A 7,025-nucleotide genomic window follows, 5' to 3' on the forward strand; every position below is an offset into this window, starting at 1 on the left:
ACAGTGGAGATGCGAGGCGGTTCGGAAGGGTCGGGCCTGCAGCCTCAGTCCGCCTGGTGTCCGCAAAGATATTTTCTTTATTTGTGATTTTCTATACTTCAAATATGATATGCTTTGGTATAGTTTTTGTTTTGCTATTTTGTCTGTTTGTTTTAGCATTTATCTTATTTGAGGTTCCCTGAGCTTCTTAGGTCTATGGTTTGGTTTCTGGCATTAAATTGAGGAAATTCTCAGTCATTATTTTTTGAAATCTTCTGCTCCTTTCTCTTTTTTCTTTTTCAAGTAGTCCCATTAAGCATATACTACATATTTTTGTAGTTATACCACAATTATTGAATGTTCTTTTTTTCATCCTTTTTCTTTGCTTTAATATTTAGATAGTTTCTACTGACATATCCTTAAGTTCAGAAATTCTTTCCTCAACCATGTTAAAAATCTAATAACCAGTTCAACAAATATAGTCTTTATGATATAGTTTTTTTTTTTTAATCTTCAGCATTATTTTAATTCTTAGACTTTCCATTTCTCTGTTTATATTAACCATCCACACTTGCATGTTGTCCATTTTTTCATTAGAGCCCTTGGCATATTAAACATAGTTATTTTAAATTGCTGATGTAATCATTCCAACAATCCAGCTATTTCTGAATACATCTTTTTATGCTTTCTCTCTCTTCAAACTGTGATTTTTGTCTTTTATTAAACCTTATCATTTTTGTTGAAAGATGGAAATAATATGCTGGATAAAAGAAACTGCAATAAATAGACTGTTAATGAGGTGATGGTAAAGTACAGAGGTGTTCTATAGTTTTATGATTAGGTCTCAGTCTTCTAATAAGCCTGTGCCCCTGCACTGTGAACTTCACAAGTGCTGTTCACTTTTACCCTCCCCTTAGATGAGATAGGATGACTACAAGAGGCTGGAATTGGCTATTTCCTTTCAGTTAGGTCATTTAGACTCTGATAAACTACAATAGGTCAGGTTATAGTAAAATAACTTCTCTTGAGGGTAGGCCTTTTTAATAATAACCTGGGCCAGCCAGGTGGTGTAGTAAAGACAACTGCCACAAGGCCAAGTGCACAGTTCAAGTTCTGGACCTACTGGCTTATAAAACATGCCAGGCACATGAGCATGCTTGCCCAAGATTCTGAGTTGCGAATGGAAGAGAAGGTATTACTGCATGGCCATCGCCCCCCCCCCAGGAGTGACTTCTCACATATTTTCTCTATTTCTGTCCAATGAATGTACACACCCTAGAGCAAAAATTTAAAACAAAACAAATACAAGCATACCTCAGAGAAATTGCAGGTTTAGTTCCAGAGTGCTGCAATAAAGTTAATATTGCAATAAGTCACATGAATTTAAGAATTTTCTAATGCACATAAGTTATCTTTACATTATACTATAGTCTATTAAATATACAATAGCATCATGTCTAGAAAATGTACGTACCTTAATTTTAAAACATTTTATTGCTAAAAATTGCCAAAGGTAATCTGAGTCTTCAGCAAGTAATAATCTTTTTTGTGTTAAAGAGTGTTACCTAGTGTGAATATGTGCTAACTGATCAGAGTGTTGGTTGCTGAAGAGTGGGGTGGTTGTGGCAATTCTTTTTTCTTTTTTCTTTTTTTAATTTATTTTTCTTTTTTTAACATTAATATGCTATACATCATTACAGTATACAAAATGAATTTTTCATCCAAAATACACTGTCTGTTGGCTCAATCAAGCACAACAACATACGTGTTATCAATAATTTTTCATTTCTTATGTCTTATATATTTTGCGGTTTTTTTTTTGCCATCCTTGATTCCCTATCCCTAAGCCTCTGCCCTGTCCAACTCTCCTCCCATTGTCTCTGTTATCCATGATTGCTTTCTATGCCTTTCCCCCATTTAATTGATTTGCTAATGAAGTTGTGGCAATTCTTAAAATAAGACAACAATGAAGTTCTGCTCTGTTGAATGACTCTTCCTTTCATGAAAGATTTCTCTGTAGCATGTGATACTATTTGACAGCATTTTACCCACAGAAGAACTTCAAACTTGAAATTAATCTTTTCAAACCTGTTGCTACTTTATTCACTAAGTGCATGTAGTATTCTAAATCTTTTATTGTCATTTCAACATTGTTCACGGAATCTTCACTAGTAATGCAATCCATTTCAAGAAACCACTTTCTTTGTTCATCCAAAAGAATCAACTCTTCGTCCATTAAAGTTTTAGCATGAGATTATAACAATTTAGTCGAGCTCTATGTTTTGTTTTTTTTTAGAGGTTTTTGCTCTAGGGCACATGCACTAACCAAAAAGACAGAGAGAAAGAGAGACAGAAAGCAAGAAATCACCCCCCCCCCTGGGGTGATGGCCACAACACAATCCCTTCTCTCCATTCTCTTCTTGGGACCTTGGGCATGTACGCACACACTGCCGGCATGTGTTTAAGCCACTGGGTCCAGAACTCGAACCACAGTTGACTACATGGGAGTCCAGTGACATAGCCATTATGTCAACTGCTGGTCCCAGTCAAGCTGTATTTCTAATTCTAGTTCTCTTGTTATTTTTACCACATGTGCAGCTATTTCCTCCATTAAAGTTTTGAACCTCTTAGTCATCTTTGAGGGCTGTAATCAACTTCATCTGAAATCTTGTTAATACTGATATTTTTATCTACTTCCATGAATCACAAATGTGATTAATGGCATCTAAAATGATGAATCCATTTTCCAGAAGATTTTCAATGGACTTGGCTCAGATTCTTAAGATCCATTACAGTCTAGGGCAGCTACAGCGTTACAAAATGTATTTCTTGGGACCAGCAGTTAGCATAATGGCTATGTCACTGAACTCCCATGTAGTCAACCGAGGTTTGAGTCCCAGACCCAGTGGCTTAAACTCACACTAGGTGCATGTCCCAGGATCTCAAGAGGAGAATGGAGGTGAAGGGATTGCGGTATGGCCATCCCCCCTGGGGGGTGATTTCTCACTTTCTGTCTCTCTCTCTGTCTTTCTGGTGAGCGCACACACCCTAGAGCAAAAACCTCTCCAAAAAAAAAAAAAGTATTTCTTAAAGAATAAGACTTGAGGGACCAGCAGTTAGTATAATGGCTATGTCGCTGGACTCCCACGCAGTTGACCATAGTTCGAGTCCTGGACCCGGTGCCTTAAACTCGTGCCAGGCGCGTGTGCATGCGTGCCCAAGATCCCGAGAGGAGAATGGAGGAGGAGGGATTGTGGCGTAAATCTCCCCTGGGGGTTGATTTCTCATTTTCTGTCTCTCTGTCTCTCTCTGTCTGTCTGGTGAGTGCACGCACCCTATAGCAAAAACCTCTCAAAAAAAAAAAAAGAATAAGACTTGAAAGCAGAAATTAATCCTCAATCCATGGGCAGAATAGATGTTGTGTTAGCAGGCATGAAAACAATATTAATCTCCTTATACATCTCCATCAGAGCTTTCTGGGTAACCAGGTGCATTATTAATCAGCAGAGATGGGAAGGAGCACTTTATAAAGCCCATACATGTCCTAGAGTCTGCTGTTGTCTAGAATTTTGAATGTCACCTCCATTTACTCTTTAAAAAAAAATCTAGAGAATTATTTTTTCAATAAAACCTTTTCAGAATCTTCATGCATAAAGATCCAGGGGTGGCTATTCTGTCTGCAATAGCCTTAACACCAGCTAACTCAGGCCATTACCTGGGACTCCTCATAACTGGCACTAGTATGGCAAAGGACCTCTGCCAGTTCCTTGCTGCTTCAGTGATGGCTTTACCTTCTAGGAGGCTGGAGGGTGGGAAATTCTTTGAGGCTAGAATGGGAGGGGTAGGAGAAGACTTCCCAATCTGCCATTTTTTATGGAAATTCTTGAGGTAAATTCAGTCAGGATTCCCAGCAAGATGAGAACAGAGATCAAACCACATTCTGGAGCTTCCCGGAGTCACATGGTATGTAATCAAGAGCTGTCGCACATGGTAGTAGGAAAGGTATAGTGTTCATGGAAAATTTGTGGTAGAAACAAAACAAGCCTCAAAGATTGATCCCTACATGGCAGGTACTCACTTCTACCCTAAATGTGTTGGAAAGACACATTTCTGTTTCGAACCTCAACCCAATCGTCTTTTGACTCAAAAACTCAGTGTTACCTAATCAGTCTGTAGAAGAGACACATTCTCCCTTTCTTCTGTGGATAGTTCTGTTAAAAAAGGATGGTACTAAATCAACACATTTTTATCCCATCATCTCTCATCATAGGGTTCTAATTAAAACAAAAGGGGGGTGCTGGGATAGGAGGTTGGCAGGGGGGGTCACAAGATCAAGAATGGCTGGGAGTAAAAAACGATTCCCTGATTCTTAAGGGAATTCTGCCAAAGGAGCTTTATTGACCATTAAAAAAAATTAATGGTTTTAAGGATGGGGAAAGGAGACTTTGCCTCCTTTTTTGGGTTTTGGAAGTCCTTAAGCTATGTTCATTATTAAGGAAATCCCAAACAAGTAGATACTGCTTAGGGCAGCAGGAAAGGAGGACAGATTCCACAGTCAACCCAGAGAAAGGCAAACAGTGTCCATTAAAACAATTCAGGGGAGCTCCCTGTGTTGAGTGTGAATGAGAATGTGATTGTGGTGGAAAGATCCTGGGGCTCACTGGCTCCCAACCATTAGTTCTGAAAGAAAGGATTCCTTCAAGGCATATGCCTCAGGCATGGAGAGTCAACCACAGTCAGGAGCCAACAGGTTCAAAGGGATTCAATGAAGGTCTGGTGTTGAGTGGGAGGTTGTATCAGGGACATGCTACAGGCTCAGTACCACCCATGGCAGGTTGGCTACACACTTGGCCATATCTGAGCGAGCCAGGCAATTCTTTTTTTTTTTTTTTTCATTCATTCATTCATCTTATTTTTTATTTAAATTTATTTATTTACATTCATTACAGCATGCAAAATGAGATTTTCCATCCAGAATACACTGTATATTGGCTCAATCAAGCACATCAACATACGTGTTATCATCAACAAATAATTTTCCATTTTTTGTTTTCCACATATTTTGCTTTTTTTCCCATCTTTGATTCCCTATTCCTCACCTTCTGCCATCTCCCACCTTCCTCTCACACTGTCTCTGGTATCCCATTGATTGATTTCCATGCCTCCCCCCCACCCATATTTCATTGATTTACTAAAGATCTTAATGAATCTTAATATTTTCAATAGCAAGTGCAGCTGATATGTACATATCCATGAACACAAGTCTGACTTTAAACATAAACCTCAGTGAGTAGAATGAACATACTATAAAGTAGCACCTAGCTGGGGCTATATAGCTTACTGGAGTAATCAAATAGGCATTTTCAATGCATGTTTTTTTAATTTCAAGAAAAAGAGTTTTAGATTGTTTCCTGAAACATTTCTTTTATTTATTTATTTTTTTGGAGAGATTTTTTTGCTATAGGGCACGTGTGCTCTCCAGAAAGACAGAGAGAGACAGAGATAGAAAGCGAGAAATCACCCCCCAGGTGGATGGCCACCCCACAATCCCCTCTCGGGATCTTGGGCACGCACGCACATGTGCCCGGCGTGAGTTTAAGCCACCGGGTCCGAGACTCGAACCGCGGTCAACTACATTGGAGTCCAGCGACATAGCCATTATGCTAACTGATGGTCCCCCTGAAACATTTCTTTTTATTAAATTAATTTGCATTCATTCCCTAAGCATCATCACAGCATACAAAATGTGACTTCCCAACCAGAATATACTGCATAGTGGCTTAATCAAGATTGTTATCATCAATAATTTTCCATTTCTAGTTATGTATTTATATATACACTACCCCTATTTCTGACCCTCTGCACTTTCCCGCCCTCTTCTCACACTATCTCCAGTGTCTACTGTTGTCTTTCATTCCTTTTCCCCCCACATTTTATTGATCACACTATTTCTTAAATAATCTAACTACTTGCAACAGTAAGTTCAGCTGGTAATTTCAAGAAAAGCAGCTTCAACTTTAATAAATCAAAGAAATGCTAAGGAACTTTGCTTAAAATTTAAAGCCAGGAAACAAGTTAGGATTCTGCTCAAATAGTAGGTATATGCAACTATCGACAGCTCAAGACAGGACAAAAATCCTTAAAATGAGACAACAAAGCCTAGAAGAAAATCGGCAATATTTTAGTCAGAACTCATAAAATGGTATTTCACCAGTTCAGTCTCATGTAATTAATCTATCTTCTGTTGTGGCTCAATCTTCCTGATTGAATTCAGGGATATAATATACAAATCCAGACTTGTCCCTATGATTATGTTGGCCATTTTCTTAGTGTTTGAACTCTTATTTCTGTATGTCTGCATTTAATTTTTCTGATGTAGCACTCACTTGTGAACTTCTTGGAGATCTGGTCTGATGCTGGTAAATTCTTTCAGGTTTTGTTTATCTAAGAATGTTCTTGTCTTCTCTTCCCATATGAAGGATAATATTGTCAGGTACAGTATTCTTGGTTGAAATTGATTTTCTGTTAACACTTCGAATATTGTTTCCCATTCTTTACTCACTCGCATTGTTTCCAATGACAGGTCTGCTGTTAGCCTGATGGGATAATCTTTGTAGGTAACTTGCCATTTTTCTCTTGCCAATCTTAGTATTTTGTCTTTGTCTGTGGTTTTGGTCAATGTGGCTATAATGTGTCTTGGAGAAGATCCTCCTGGGTTGATTCTATTTGGTGTCCTTTGTACTTCCTGGAACTGGATTTTTGAGTTCCTCTCTAGGTTTGGAAAAGTTTCTTGCAGGATTTCATGGAATAGATTATTAATGAGTCTCTTTGCCTTCTGGGATGCCAATTATACAGATGTTTGGACATTTGATGGTATCTAGTATTTCTCGTATATTATTCTCATTTTGGGGGCAATTTTCTCAATCTTCATGGTGGATTTTTCAAGACCAGCAATTTTCTCTTCTACATCTGAGGTTCTATTCTCTGTATGATCTAGTCTGCTTTTAATACTTTCAAGGGAGATTTTGACTTCCTGTATTATAGCC

The 7,025-nt window shown here is 38.3% G+C and overlaps 1 pseudogene; it reads right to left on the minus strand.

The window, feature by feature from the left end:
• Positions 1-4,636: 4,636 nt before the first annotated feature.
• Positions 4,637-7,025, minus strand: part of LOC102477419 (nuclear pore complex protein Nup98-Nup96-like) — a 19,299-nt pseudogene continuing 16,910 nt past the window's right edge.

The sequence above is a fragment of the Tupaia chinensis genome, unplaced genomic scaffold (assembly GCF_000334495.1).
Source record: "Tupaia chinensis unplaced genomic scaffold, TupChi_1.0 Scaffold143370_1, whole genome shotgun sequence".
Lineage (NCBI taxonomy): Eukaryota > Metazoa > Chordata > Mammalia > Scandentia > Tupaiidae > Tupaia > Tupaia belangeri.